At 35.6% G+C, this 16,668-nt stretch overlaps 1 pseudogene; it reads right to left on the bottom strand.

Moving 5' to 3' along the window:
• LOC149148083 (protein IQ-DOMAIN 2-like) overlaps positions 1 to 14,808 on the bottom strand; it is a 191,324-nt pseudogene extending 176,516 nt beyond the window's left edge.
• Positions 14,809 to 16,668: the final 1,860 nt, after the last annotated feature.

Here is a 16,668-nt window from a genome sequence, read left to right as displayed (position 1 = left end):
TATGGTCGCAACCATTCATCTGAAAGAGACATGCATATCAACATAATCATGTCACATCACTTCACAACCTAGACTTTTGTGATATGAGCCCAGGGTCTTGAACTCCAACACAACCCAATCAAAGTACAAATTCTAACATGTGAATAGATGTGTTGACGTCGAACATGCTAGAAAGTCGCTTGATTACCAGTCAATGATGTAAATTGTTAACAAGCACGAGAGAAACCACCAATAATGAAAATGGTCCTCAAGGTACTATCAGAACAATCCATGGAATGTGAATAGAGGAACTGAAGTCAAACACCCATGAAATCACTTGATCAAAAGCCAATGATGTGAACTTGTCGTCGAGTGTGAAGAAATTTCCATTAGGGCATGCAAGCTCTAAGGTACTGGAAGGGAGTCTCTCAGTCAACCTCCTAGATAATGAGTTGAAGTCGACAAGAAGCAACTGTGTCGAAGGACGTCCATAAGGTTTCCCACATCAACGACATAAGATGAAAGGATGCAAAATGATTTTGGATGATACAGAGAATTAGAGGTAAGTGTAACTGCAAAAGGACAACACTTGAACATATCTACGATAAAACTGGAAGTTTGGAAACTTTTGGGTCGTTGGGATCAGTGGTCATGATGATGTGGCAGAGATCAAATGGAAGGAAAAAATGAATGGTCCAACCCACCAAGGTCAATGATACAAAGGAGGATATCCTAACCTGACACAAAGCGAAGAGATTTATGTTCAAGAATGAGCTGCTAATACAACTAATAGATTTCCAAATTTTCCCCCACCATTCCTCGCAGGTACCCCAATTATTTTTTAATTGCAAGCTTGAAGGGGATAGCATATGCTTATACTGTAAGTTCATTCTTCGAACGAATCCGATCTAGTAGGTTTAACGAGCCCTAGGAAGGAGAAGCTCATGTTCATCATGGTGGCGAATCCGATGTCGTTTAATATTTGAACGAGTTCGAAAAAGGTGTAAAAGAAAACTCCGAATGGTCCGTTTTTGTACATTTGTGTCTCTCAAGCCCGAAAAGGTAGAAAATGATACTTGAGAGAACCGCTTGACCATTTCAGTCAAGGAGTACCTTTTTCGTAAATAGTGCATCCCAGCGCGAGAAATGGGTAAACTTATACTGGGCACATGACATTTCACATCTGTTAATGAGTTCGAAACGACAAGGGCTCGGCCATCTTTTTGCTTTTAAAGGGTCAGAAAAGACCTTGAAAGCAGACCCCCCATTTTATTCTCTTTTACGAGTCAAAAGCAAAAAATACTCGGCAATCTTTTCATATGAGTTTTACAAGTCGAGAAAAGAGCTAAAAGGTGACTCGTCTTGGAGGAACGAGTGGTACAAAGGGTAGCAACTACTTCCGGCAATGGTGGAACTGCTCAAAACATGTAATGGTTAAGAGGCTAGCTAAAAAAACCACTTATCACTACAGTCCCTCCGGAAAGGAAAAACAACCAAGTGAAAGCATATGATCGGCGAAAGAGATGGTGGCAATGGAATGAAACAACCAAGGCTCATCTAGCATAAATTAGCTGATAAAAATGGCAATCACGAGATGTAAGTTGGGCATGGGTTCATTTTTACACAAGCTTGAACCATGGAGAACTCTGCTTGGATTTGGTTTCATGTTTACACAAGCTTGAAATGAAAAACTATGCTTGAATAAATTCGCATGCCCCCAGCATAATGACTCAATTTGAAGTAAATTCCCCCTAAACTTCATTTCAATCAACTAGGTGGTTGGAATGAAGGTTCACTTTCGATATCTTGGAAGGACTCAACTGGGATTTTACGAGATCTTAATTAAAGACTTGATTTGGAAAAGAAAGTTGTTTCATTTTTTAATGAGGTTGACAAAGTAAAAGAACTATCCTCGAGACATATGTTTCATTTTCAAACGAGGTTAACGTAAGACCAGGAAATATCCTCATTACCCTTGTTTCATTTTTTAACGAGATTGACACAAGACAAATAACTATGCTCTGTACATATGTTCATGAACCATACGAGAACATGGCTCAAAAGAGGTCTTCATTAGATGGAAGAACCATGCTCTGGGAGGAATACATGTCATTTGGTATCAAAGACACATCAACTTCCAATGCCCCCAGCACATAATGTACAATACCATCTGTGTGATCACCAGTAGATGCAGAGACGAAATGTGTAGCCACATCATTGACTTGTGGCGGGGACGGTACTACTTGCAAACAAGAGTTGATAGGGGATGATGGTTGCAAAGGAGGTGCCTAGTGACTAATGAATGAAAATTGATCAAGAGTCACAACTCTCCCTTCGTGCGGAAAACAAACCACACGGAAAAGCGAAGAAACAAGATCTCCCATGATATAAACATAGTCGCGTCCAAGGAGAAGATTGAAATCTAAGGGACCTTGGACTGACATCACATCTATATAGACGGTCTTTAAAAATTTCCTCCCAAAGTAATATGGAATTTCGGAAGGATCCCCAAGGGTTGGTTGGTTCCTTCATTAAAAGCCAAGAGATTCTGGGTGACAGGCACAAGCTGTGGGGAACCCAAAGCCTACCAAGTAGTAGAAGAGATGATGCTAACATTTGCACCTTCATCTAATATAGTGCCAAGTACTACCATATTATAGGCTTGTATTGTGATCTGGAAAGGCACATAATATGGGAGGTGGAACACAGTCAATGGACTCCAATAAAAATAAAAAACAAAACTACTTGGTGGGGGTATCATATGATTGCCCCCATGCTCTATAGGAATACGATAAGGACTCTCCTAAACAACTAGGATGGCAGGGTCACTCTTCGATCCACGAGAATCTAAGGAGACAAGAGCAACATCAGTAGTATGATCACCATTCTCTCCCTGAACAGAGTGAGAAACTAGTGGTGGAACCAATTCGACACTCTTTTCGACCAATGGTTGGTCAGGAACAAACACAAGAGAATATTGCTCAGGAAGAGTAGGACAAGAAAGAGATGAATCCAAGTCAATCTCTTTACCAACTAGGAGAGGGTTAGAAGAAAGCCTCTGGTAACCGACAGGAAGTTGGGTTTGAGGAACTACAAGGCTTTCCAACACTTTGGAAGCTTTATGCATAAGAGGAAAAAGGTGAAGAATATGCTCTCCTTCACATAACCTACAGAGGAATCTAATCTTTCCCTTTTTCTTACCATCAATAGCTGAAGGCGTAACATTGACATGATCTCCAGAGGTCAACGGGTATGGTCGATTCAGGTTTTGAGACCATACATCTAAGACTCTGGGAATGCCAGGATAGTCTCGAAGGAGATGGTCACCCTTACACATCTTGTAAAGGAATCTGACCTTCCATGGAGGATCAGAAGGTTTGTCTACAGGAGGTGCATTTTGAGTACCAGCCGTACAGTTGGCCTCTCGCTTAACTAACTTCTTCTTCTCCTTCTTCTTCTTAGCCTCCTGGTTACTGGATTTGAAACTTTCACCAGGTGAAGTAGAAGAGGAGGGTGAAGAAATAGGGGAAGAACGTGAGGGGTCAACCTTAGAATTATCGTCATGTTATTCAAATGAAGGAGATGTTTGGACAGGATTTGGGACACTCGGGATCATTGAGGTCGAAAATAACCAGACATGTAAACCAATGGTTAACCCGAGAAGGGACAACATCACAATATAAGAAGCACCAGCATTTCCAAAAGAGGTAAAAGGACCAGGATTCCCATCCAAGGGGAATCCTTGACTGGTGGACTCTAGAAATGTTACCATTGGAATCAACCCTAAATAATTACTAAGGCATATAAATTTAACCAAGGATATTTCGTGGGAAGTTAATTTTTAGACATTGAAACAAAACTTTACCTTTTCATGTTTTAAGAGACAAGAAAAGGGAAAAATATGACTCTAGTCTCTTTTGATGTTAATGAGCTTGAAAGGACAAATTCTTAATGATCTTTTAAATTTAAATAGTCAAAAAGACCGAAATGATAGCTCTGGATGATCTAGGCAAAAGGGATTACCACGCAACTGTGAACTGCAGAATACCTCCAGGTGAACTGAGAAGTACGGCAAGCAATCTCCCCGAATGTTGTGTTCGGTCGATCACGTTTGCAAGGCGGCCGACTCAGTTTCCTATGGATAAAGGATCGCAGCCTAGAGGGGTCACCCATTATATACTCGACAATACAGGGAGCACGAATCTGTACTAGCGATGTCTAGTGCTGAAGCGAACAACAGTTGATAGGTTTAAAGATGTCGTAACACATCTCTAGCCTAGACCACTAAATGTGAGCATTAAGATTCAATTCTTCCTTAGGTTAATTCAATAAATTTTAATGGTTGATCTTGAATTAGGTTTCAATTACAAGGCCCTACCGATGTCATCGGAAAACTCCTATATGCAGCTCTATGAGAAAAGAGATCTTCATCTTCGATGAAAGCTATCACTAATTGACATAAAGAGAGCACAAAACCAATGCAACAATCAAAGGATGAAAGATTTCACTTATGCATGTCCTAAATGCAATTAATCTTCTATTAACAACAAAAGAATTTTCATTTATTTTCTCATGCCTATACTGATGCAATTCTAGCTTCTTAATGAAACTACTAATGCAATATTTTCTCTTAAGTAAACAAGAATGATTTTCTTCTTTTCATAAAATGCAAAATTAATCTTTCACATAAATTACTTTAACGAAAATTTCACAGTTCCAAACAAAGAAGCATCAATCAAATCCAAAGCATGATGAATGAAATTAAAAGAAACTTCTTCCCTAAATCATACAAACCAAACACCCAAATCTTTCAATTGACAAACAAAGCAATGTAATCTATGCTCGGAATGAGAAAAGAGACACTCAAAATAAGAGAGCAAACAAGACTTTTTCACTCATCCAATTGAAAATGAAGCAAACAAAGCATCCTAGTCACTTCTGGGAGGAAGAAAAGAGTCTGAGGGTCAAGACACACTGCACTGGAATGGGAGAAATTCTGATTTTTTCTTAACTCAAACACTAGAGCAACTTTTGAGCCAAAAGTAGCGCCAATCAGCACGACTGGCACGACTTTCAATCGAAAACCAGTGCTGATGGCCTGATCGGTGCGACTGTGTGGCCAAAAATAGTGTTGATCGAGGGATTCAAAGAAAAAATAAAAAGGAACTTCACATAGGTCTAGAATTAACACATCAGAGGGTGGGCTAAACCAAGCAAGTACACAAACCAAGCTAAATAAATCTCTCTAGTCAGGGAGAAAACGGTCTAAAAGGTTTACAGGGTCGAAATAATGAGAGAAAAACACATTTGAAAAGATTAGGGACAAAGCTTAATCTTCACTTACATGCATCGACGCGACTGCCTAACTGACAACAAGCGCCAGAGGATGGTTGGAACGACTGTTTCTCAGCATATCACATTGATCGGCGTGACTATTAGTGGATTAAGCACGCTGATTGAGGGAGCCAAGAAAAAAAAATTGAAACAAGGACCAGATCTGTGACTATGAATTTCAAACTCAGGCTAGTAACTAGGAGAAAAGAAACAAAACCAAAGGGAAAAAGTGGAACTAGAAAAGTTCTCACGAAATCATGAAATCCAAGACAAACAAAAGGATGGATCCCCAGTGGAGTCGCCAATTTGTGGTGAAGTAAAGTTATAAGTGCGGACACAAATGAATTCCTCTAGCCCAATAATGGGCCTAGCCACAACAAGTACATTCTATGGAAGATTTCCTTAGGTTAGAACTAATCAAGAGGGCCTACCTCTTGGTATGCTTATCCCGTTTGATGATGTCCTTGATTGCTCGCTCCAGCTATCTCTCGCTTCCTTCTTCAAGCACTTGAAACAAGTAAACAACAGCAAACGAAAACCATGATAATAAACAAATTGTGATTCAACCTACATAAAAAGTCAAGAAACATTAAGCCATGAATATGTTAGATTACAAATCATGTAGGAAATCAATCGATAGTTGCATATATTAATATCAAAGAGAGATTACAACCATTTGTCTTAACGTTGCAGTCCTCCTCTGATAAGACTAAGCTCCCACACATTTTTGCTAGCATTCCATGATGGCCTCAATCCACTATAATTTTAAGGCTCTTCCCTTTTAGGCTTCACTCCAAACCAAATCACACTTCTCCCTCACATAACTAGATAGCTACAATTATGAATAGCTTGTTGTTTACTCCAAACCAAAATAGCACTAGCACACCAACATTAACACTATATCACTAACACTAGCTTGTGATTGGAAAAAAGGGAGGTTTATATAGGATGAATGAATGGGAGATGGATCCTCTTCTCATGGGAGAAGGTCTTATCCCTTGAGGTAGTTCCATAATTATAGGGGAAAGGAGCCCAAACTGACATCTTCAACCCCATCCAGCCAAACCATTTACTAGACTTCCGTTATGAAGCTTCTAGAGCTGGAAGCTTTGGCACCTAATTTAAAATCTTTCCATAAAAGGACTGGTGTGACTGGAACACAACTCAGTCACTTCGGTCGGCACTAGGGATAGTCCTAATCTCTACACATCGATGTGTGGGAGACAAAGGCCATTAGCGTTGGTCTTGTAAACTAGGCAAAACAAAAGTTTTAGGGGAAATGGTGCGAAAGGGAACTGATCTTCTCATGAAGAGGGACATAATGGGAGTTTCTTCATGAAGGGAAAGCATGTGGGGTTCACTGTAGAGGTCCTCCAGGGTCAAGGAATGGGGAGTATAGGGACAGTGACAAAATGTCGTGTAACACCTGTTTACATAATGGTGATCTAATTCGTAGAATTTCTCTTGAAATTAAAAGGATTCTTCATCTTAGTGAACAAACAAAGACAGGAGATTGGTATCTATAACAAAACTATACAAAGAGTATAGTGTATGGTTGTGAGCTTCCTCCATATATGTTGCCAAAGTTTGTACCTATCAAAATTTTTGCACTGGAGAACATTAGACAGATGATTAATATGGATGAGTTGCACTTTGTGTCAGCTAAGAAAAAGTCCCAATTTAAGATCAAAACTCAAGTTAGACCTTTCATCTGTAATGCTAGAACAAAAACAAAGGAGGTAGGTCTTCTCCTAGAGGAAATTAAATTTAAACCGAGTTTTTCCTGGTCTTATGATCCCTTGAGGATCATTTCCAAGCTAAGGGTAGAACATAAAACTACTCCTTATGCTCATACTCCTATACCAGATATTGAGTGGTATATGAATCAGGAGGAATGGAAAGAGAACACATTGCAGGAAGAAGAAGAGCATAGTTTTACTCCTACAACATCTCAGACTACAATTCCCCAAGCAAAACATGCAAAGAGAGTAAGGGAAAACTATTTCCCCTTGAATCAGTTATAGAAATTCAGCAAACAAAGTTTATGATGTACAAGAAGAAGAAAAAGAATGCTCTTGAGGAATCCTTTCCAAAAGAAAGCATGCAGACTACACTGGTTCTAACATTCCCTCATGTTACTACCTTTCCTCGAATTGAAGAAATTTCCACATGGTCACCAACATCTCCAGCTTCTCAAAAACCATTGGAAACATCCCAAATAGGAGAATTAGTCCATGGTCAGACTGAACCAAGCATTGTTTCTAGGTACAAGGAAATCAAAAAGAAAAATGAAGCATTAAAGGCTACCACTTACACAAATTCTGGAAACAAACTTCAGCTTCTCAACATAGATTACTTTTTTCCTTTAATACAGAAAAAGGGTTAATGCAAATGGCATTCCTTGAACCTAAAATCTGATTTCCCAAGACTGTTGAAGCCTATAAGAAATCAATATTTTCCTTTGATATAAAAGAGATTCATCCTATTGATTAGATTGATTTACATAAACAAGCTGAAAAAAAGATCTATTCAACTTTAACCAATTCAGCCACGAAAAAACCTAAGTTGTAGGTTTCATTAAGTAATATTCAGTCCGAGCTAGAGATGGAAAATATTTATTCTCTAGCAAAGGATACTAAGATAAAATCTTTGGAGGATCTAGTAATTAAATTGGAATATGATCCCATAAATGTTAAAGTTGTTGAGGAAATGATTAAGAGGAAAAATGCTGACATTCATGAATTGAGAAAACAATTAAAAATTCCTACTACTGAAGATCCTCATACTAAAGAGATTGGACAACTAGAGAAAGAAAAAGAGGACATGTTCGAAATTATAATTGAACAGAACACATAGATATAAAAGATGGATATAGAATTAGAAACTTTGTTATAGGAGATAGAACAACAAGTAACTCAAGTAACAACTATTCCTTTAGCAGCAATTCCAATTGCAGGGGCTTCCACTTCAACAACTACTACAACGTAAGAGATACAGTCCATTGATTCAACAATTGATCTAGCTAAGGCCATGGGAGATCTATCATTAAAGGGACAAGAAATTAAGAAATTGAAATCACAACTTCACAACCTCCAAGAATAGAAAATTAAGATTGACAATGCATATGTGGCAGAAATCCAAAAGAGTCATAGGTTGACTCAAAGAATAGAAACTTCAAAAAATGAATCAGCATTTGCTCAAACACTTGCACAGGCCAAAGACATGGAAATACATAAATGAATCCATGACATTTGTGGTGATGAATTAAAATTATGTTTGAACGAGAAGCATTATTAGAAAAATCAAAGGAATTAATAGCAGAAGTTAAGAAAGAATTGGGTAACAAACCAGGAGATGCAACAACATTAGTCAAGATTTTGAATTCAAAAGCAAAAGACAAGATTGAATATTATGACATATATTATAGAACTGAAGCAATTTTGGAGGTTAGAAAGATTCACATCAAAAGGAATTTAATGTTGCAACTTGAAAACAAATGCCACAATTTAGAAGTGAGCCTCCAAAATTTTCACATAAAATTTAATGTGCTACATCAAAATGGACTGTCAGGGTTAAGGGGAATTGGAGATAAGCTGATTACTCTTGAAGAATATCAGCGAAGGTTGTATTCAATAGCCAGAGACAAAGCAAAATTTTCCAAGATCAGAGGGACTATTACAAGGAAGGCTTTCATTGAGGGTTTGACTTTTGACTTGTTGATTCAGCATGAAATCAAACATTTGTTTGTAGTCAAACCCACTTTTCAGAAGTACACTGAAGTCGATGAGACTTACAAAAAGTTAATCAAAGCCACCATTCCAGATGAGGAAAGATGGGAGAAAATATGTTTACTCATTGATTTAATTAGCAAACAGGTTTTACAACAGTAATTTTGAAGCTTTCAGCAACAACAGGCAGGTTCAACGGAAGAAGTGGACAGATAATCAAACAAAGAAAAACAAAACAACAACTTTTTTGGGCTCAGTCATCAGCAGCCTCAAAGAAATTTTATTTTCTTCTGTTTCCTCTATATTTAGAAATATCTATGTTTTCAAAACAATTTTTTTTGTAATTATATCTAGTTTGGAATCCAATCTTAGATGTCATATTTTTCTATAAGTACTTAGAAATAAGACTTATAAATGGTTGAACCATTTTGAAAGACTGTCGAGAAGACTTGTATCCTTCAAAGTTATTTCTGATTCATTTCAAAACAAATTGTGTTCCTATAATTCTTTCTTTCTTATTATTTTCACTATGTTTTATTTGCATATGTTTTGAAGTTTATAGGATCTCTGGGTAAGATAATATTGAGTTTCAATTTGTCTGAAATCCCCCATGAAGTTATAATCTATTACAGAGATTAGTTAATTAAACTATCTATTTGATTTAACTCCTCTACATCAATAAATTGTCATCTTCCCTTAAGTTTCTTAACATATATTGTTTGGTTGTAAAATTATTTTACACGCATCCACTGTATATGATGGTTAGATAATTTTTTTGATGTTTAACAAATCATATAGTTTCTAAAGTTTCAACCTTACACATCTAAATCAAAGCTAAATTATTGTTTAGAGGTGAAGAATCAACCCTTCTATTTAATCATAAGTAATTAAGAATTTCACCTATTCAAATAGTTTAGACCTTTGGTCATCAAAAAAAAAATTAAAAACCAAAAAAACATTTTAGATGCTTTGTCATAATTCCTAACCTAGAATTATCTACAGAGGTACAACAACATGACTACAGAGGTTTTCTTCCAATCACTATGCCAAAGCTAGAACGAGGAAGCTATGAAAGCCATAGTTGCATGCACTATTGTGGGTATGTTATCTTTGATCCTTTTGAAACTATTGATGAAGGACCCTTGTGTCTTATTTGTAATATGTTAGTCTCAATCTCAAGTTGATTTTTGTGTACATTAAATGGTTTTTTATTATGTCATATTGCTTAGCATACCGCGAGTTCAAAATTTTCCTTCCAACCTCTAGACTCCATATTTAAGTGGTGGATTAGGCAAGGGGTGATTTGTTTCTTCTACATATTACTTGTTTTGAAGGAAATTGTGAATGTGATTTCTTTTGTGGGTGTGACAATACTCCGCATAGTGCTAGACATTTCTTTAGAGCGGCTCTTGGGACATGATGGTTTTCCATGATTTAGGGTAAGGCCACATCTCCTTGGCCTTACAGTAGGAGCGAGTCAATTTTACTTGGCCCCTTGATCATTTGGAACTATCAATTGGATCTACTAAAGTCATCATCTCGAATATGGTAATATGAGTGGTCTCTAGTTTGAGGGAGAGTCCATCGTTCGGGAGTTTGGTTTCGTATGGGTCAATTTGTACTTGATTGTCTTACAAACTATAATCGCATGTTAGCCCCTGGGAGGGGGGAAACATGTCACTTCATGTTCTAGGGCTTCTGATATCTTTAGTTTATGATTTTCCTCGGTCATTTTTTTTAAAATAAAGGGGCCTAGTGGCCAACTAAATATGCTTGGAGAAATAGTATACTATAGGTGAAACCCAAGGCTATTGAGCATGAATTTAATGTTGCTTACTCCTGTCATCCAGAGTTAGCAAGTTTTCTACATTGTAGGAAGGGCACTATAAAACATCATAGAGATATTAGCATTTTAGTTGTGTTAGGGAGAAGGATGTCTAAACCTCATAGTCGCAATAGGAACAGAAGTTGGTTAAATCTTACAAAGAATAAGGGTGACTGACACAAGAATATGGCAAGACAAATCTCGTGTTGTCGTTGTGGCATAAGCAATGATAGTGGGGCCTAGGTCTAAGATCGAGCCGCCAAGCCCAAGGAAAAGAAATAGAGAGTAGGTATTATCCACAACATGAGTGGAATCTTTGAATCATAGACAAATATTGGAAGAGTTGGCCTCTAGCGAGAGGATATCCCTATACAACACAAAGCTGGTAGATAAATTTGGAGATTTAGTAATTGAATCCAGCCACACTAGAGGCAGGCATATGACGTACATTCAAATCTTATTTTTTTTACTATAAAATTAAATCCCTGATGGCGAGAATCTTGACAAAGAGGCAGACACATCAACACAACATCCTTGTCAACATGGCATATGTAAAGAGGGAACAACATAATATGATATCTCACATGCCACAATTGGACAACATGTTGGCTAGAATAGAGAGCCACATTCCCTATATCGCACCCTCAACTCCGTTAGGTTCAAGTGCCAAGGATCTGACACTAGTTGACTCTTTCGATTAGTAGTTTTTATATTTACATGTCTAAATCCATAGTCTATATAAGGTTGAATGCCATATGTTAGACTCCTGATGATATTTTCACTTTTGTGGCTTTGAAATTTTTGAGGACTCGTAAATTTTGGACTTGATACTCAGTGAAAAGATGGTCAACAAACCCAATTTCCCAATGGTCAGGTTGAGAGAATATATAGGTAATGGGATGATCATGTAATAATTTTAAGATTAATGAAAGGAACCACCAAGTAGTTGACATATATAAACTACTTGGTGGTTCCTTTCATTAATCTTAAGATTATTAATTGATAACTTTTTATGGGATACTGATTTTATTTTGTTTCTAATTTAGATATTAGAAATGTTAAAAAATTATATTTATTTGAATATTTAAATTTATTTTAAATATATTCTTAATTTTAAAGTTTAGAAAATAATCTTAAATGGAACAAATTGAACATGGTTATAAATGGAACAAATTGTGGCATCATTTAAGGTAATTTTGTAAGTGTCATTTAAGATAATTTTGTAATTTTAGAGCTGAGAATATGTGAGAGATATGTTGATCTATGTCCATTGTGCTAATAAGCTTCACTACCATTATTGGCTCACTTAGTTGAAGCAACCAACTTTATCGGGATATGAATCAACTAGAGCTTAAGTTTTTTTTTTTGTTATAGCATTTCTGGATTACTCACATCAAAATATTTATGGTCGACATTTCGAGTGAACAAATGTGGCTTATGCTTAGTACAAAGATTAAATTGGTAATTTTAAGTAATATAGCTTATTTATTTCACTTGAGGGTTGAACTAAATGTAAAATATTTTTAATTTTAAATATAATTGATTTAATTGATGAGGATGAGGTAAAATATCTTTCATGAAATTGAGGAGATCATAAATTTGACTTTCTTATCCCTTTTGAGCTAGAAGCCAAATAACCCAATTTCTTTTAGATAGGAATTAAGTTTTGTAATTGTATTTAGATGTTCAACAATTAGAGTTATTATAAATATTCAAATATAATTTATTGTAAAATATAAACTTGGTTTTATTATGCTTTTAGATTTTAGAATGAGTTTTGAAATACAAATCTCTTTTACCACATGCAGAAGGACATGAATATCATATAAATTCAACTAAACAAACTAAAACAACATGCAACAAATACATATATACAAAAGAGCAACTAAATTTCTACACCGCGGCTCTTGTTATTATTATTAATTTAAAAAAATATATATGAGTTAAACATAAATACATTTAGAAAAACATGTTCCCACTTTACCATCTAAATTCTTATCATGGGCTAATACCATGGCTTACTAATAGCACATGCCCAAAAAACCATAACTCATGTTCACATGGCACATGCTCATATGATTTGTTTAATTAAGCAATTCAATTATAAGAGAAAAAAGGGCACAACTTCTTTTAAGATAAATATATCAACCTTTGATTTGTGACTACATGGAAAATTCTAAAATATTAAGTGGAGGTTAAATCCCTACCACCCATCTCATAATTAATGATGATTAAATTGAAATTTTGAAATCCCTGTTCCAAAATAGACATGCGAGTAATACTTGATAATTAAATTAAAATTATAAAATCCTTATTAAAAGAGCATTCTCTGAATCACAAAATTGTTATGTAAAAGTACATAGAAGGACTCTATCATATAGCAATGGAGAAGGCCCATTGTTGGTTAGGAATATCTGTGACAACTATGCATATTAAAATCCCTATGTGATCTTACAACTCACCATAACTAGCTCATAGGGAATTATTGAAGAGTTGGAAAAGACCAACTCTAACAACACTATCCCCCTCCCCCCTCCCCTTCAGTGAAACATAGGGAGTAACTAAAGAAGAAAGAAAATAAAGAATGGGTCCCAAAAACAAGGCTTGCTTAGGTACCCATGTACAACCTCTCATAAGAGGAGAAAGAGAGAAAAAATCGTAGAAACTGCCCCCAAAAGAGAGAAAGATGCTAGTGCTAAAAAAAGCATGGAGCTAAAACTGTAGATCAAATAAAAATCCATTGAATGACAAGAATAGATGTCAACTTTAATCAAGAAGTATGAAATGTTGAAATACCAAAACTTTGGAGATGAGAGCCATGAAACCTCAGTGAGGTCAGTCAATCTTTGAAGAAGGAATGTTGCAGAGGCACAAAGGTGGAAAACATTATTAACTTCCCCAAAAAATATTCAAATAAAATAGGTGTTGATAGAGAACTAGGACAAAGGCTTGAAACAAAATCAAAACCATCAACCAACAAACAAACAGCGAGGCCTAGAAATATAGCAAACTCAACTCAAACGTCATACAACAACATTCCTAAAGTTATTTGAACATTGTCACCATCACACTATTCAAACAAAAAAAATGCCAACAGTCAACAAAGCAATGACAACAATATTTGTCACCATCTAACTGCACCCATGAAACACAATTGTGGAAGGAGCAAGAATCAATACTCTTCATTGTCAACAAATTCTCCACACTAAAACACAACTAAGGGAACAATGGAAATCAACAACGAATAAGAGGACATCAATATGGCTACATAATTGATATAATACAACAATATGAATTCTGCAAACATTGGTTGAAATGATGCCATGACCATCCATTGATCCACCCACAAGCAATCTTGATGGTCAGCACTAGTCCATGATTCATTCTCTCACATATCTTCTATAACGATTTGGATGAAGGACTACTATGTGATCAAGAATATTGATGCTTGGATAATTTCTTCTAATAAGGATGTGGAGATGGTTCAATTTTTGTTCTTGTGGCCATAAAGTTGAGTGCAAAAACACTATCGTTTGGAATGACATTTGGAGCCATGTCATCAATCTATTTATCCCAATCAGTAGGAGCATTTTATTTCATTATGTTAGTCTGAATTTCTTTAACAAAAAATGACACCTCTCTAGTCTCAGCAGAGCTCGATGTAGATGATGAGGAAGCACCAGGATCGTATCCAAGACTAGCTCTTGATGTGTGCACTCTAGCATTAATAGGAACAACGACGCCTTGTCCATTCTTCCCAAGTCCTCTAGTATATCCCATTTTGCTCAGCAATTGAGACCCAATACCAGTGGTATGTTTTTCAAAATTGGGTGCTACAAAAGCATGTGATGAGTCATGATCATCAACATCAAGTTTTTGACAATCAACACCATCGAATGTGGAAGAAGGTGAGCATGGAAACTCAACACCAACTCTCTCCATCTCAACATTTTGAAGATGACTAACTTCCAATTCAAGCTACTCCTTAGACTCTTGCAATTTTTGAATAACCTCATTCTTCTCAATCAATTGTTGAGACAATGCATCGTAATCTTGTTCCAAAAATTGATATTGTTCCAACATTGATTCTTTTAAACAACTAATCTCCATAACTCATTGCTCTTCAAGCATGCAAAATTTCTTCTTCAAATTTTTAGTTTTTGAGTTAGAGAAAGAATCAACTTCCTTCTCCAAGTCATCGAGGAGGTCAATCTTCTAAGGAAATTACTCTGCAAGCATCTAAAAATATGTGCCCATAGTTGATTCCAAATATTGAACCTTCTTGAATTTTCGAGTTACTGAAGTTTGCAATCTATTCTTAAAAGTTGCATTCTCTGAGTTACTATAGAACCTCATTAATAAGCTTTTCATAATCACCCACCATCGACAGATCAAATACATCAACGAATAATCACCCATCACCAACCATCAAGCAATCAAATACATAAACGAAATAAACATATGAACATTCTTCAATAAGCATTATTTACACAATCTCTTAATATTTAAAAAAAATGTCCCTAAAAAATAATATATTTTCTAATATTTTAATCTTAAAATCTTTCTTTTAAAAAAAAATAAATAAAGTCCTTACTCTAATCTTTCTTTTTCAGAACAAAAAAAATTAAAAATAAAGTCCTTATTCTAATTTGTAATTTGAGGACGGAAGTGTTGCCTCAATTGAATAACGGTTAAAAAAAAAAAAAAAATTCACCCCAAAAAAAATTCCGCCCAATTTTTTTTAAATTCGTGCCACAAATGTTGCAAGGGCTCAGCAAATTATAAGAACTACAACAACATTTGTGACCCTGTCGAACACTGGCAAAAGTGGCTAGGAATTTAAAGGCTGCCCGGCTTCCTTTCTGGCCGAACTTGGAGAAACCCTCAATTTTCGAACAAAAGATAGGGAGCCTGAGAATACAACCTCGAGAGTACCCAACCCTCCTTGGCATTTTCAGAGAAAAAATGGAGCGATTACAAGAATGTAAATCAGAGGAATCCTTAAGGATCATGCTTGCCCTGATTTAAAAGATCTAACTTAGAAATACATCTGTGATTAGATCCGCTGAGCATAAAAAAAATGATTACATTCATTCACAACTAAAAATAACATTAAAAAAAAAATGATTACATTCATTCACAACTAAAAATAACATGGAATTTCCATTAAACTTAAATCACATAGAAATCATCATGACTCAAGCAAATCTTTAAATTTGAAATAAAAAAATTTGGAAACCTCAAAAAACATAAATAGCATTCAGATCTTAAAAACTATGAAACTCCAAAATCTCACTATGTTACCATATAAGAGTATTATATTTATGATACCATATAAGAGTATTATATTACTCACAAAATTGTTATGTAAAATTATATAGAATATTTTCATTATACGGCAATGGAAGAGAGTGACACTTAGGGATAACTATGATGACACTTACTGACAACTATCACAATTTAGTATATGCTAATGACTACGTGAACTTACAACTCACTATAGTTAGTTTATAGGGAAATGAAGTATTGGAAAAGACCAACTCTAACTCCTATTTCAAAATGGACATGCCTAATTATTAATAATTAAATTAAGATTCTAGAAATAACATTGCAAAATAGACACCCCACCTATCAGCATAACATAGTTATAAAGAACTTATATAAATTCATTTGAATTCTCCATCTATTAAGTTTCTAGAAAGATGTGATCTAAAAAGTTTGTAGATTGATCAAATTTTTCTGAAGTACAAACTCTTTCTCTTATTTTATACTTGAAAAAATGCTTTATATGGTAAGGAATTG

This window comes from Pinus tabuliformis, chromosome 9, assembly GCF_031772625.1.
Source record: "Pinus tabuliformis cultivar Carrire ecotype Pingquan chromosome 9, CPIR1, whole genome shotgun sequence".
Taxonomy (NCBI): Eukaryota; Viridiplantae; Streptophyta; class Pinopsida; order Pinales; family Pinaceae; genus Pinus; species Pinus tabuliformis.
The sequence above is the reverse complement of the archived record's forward strand: the minus strand, read 5'-3'. Positions and strand labels throughout refer to the sequence as shown.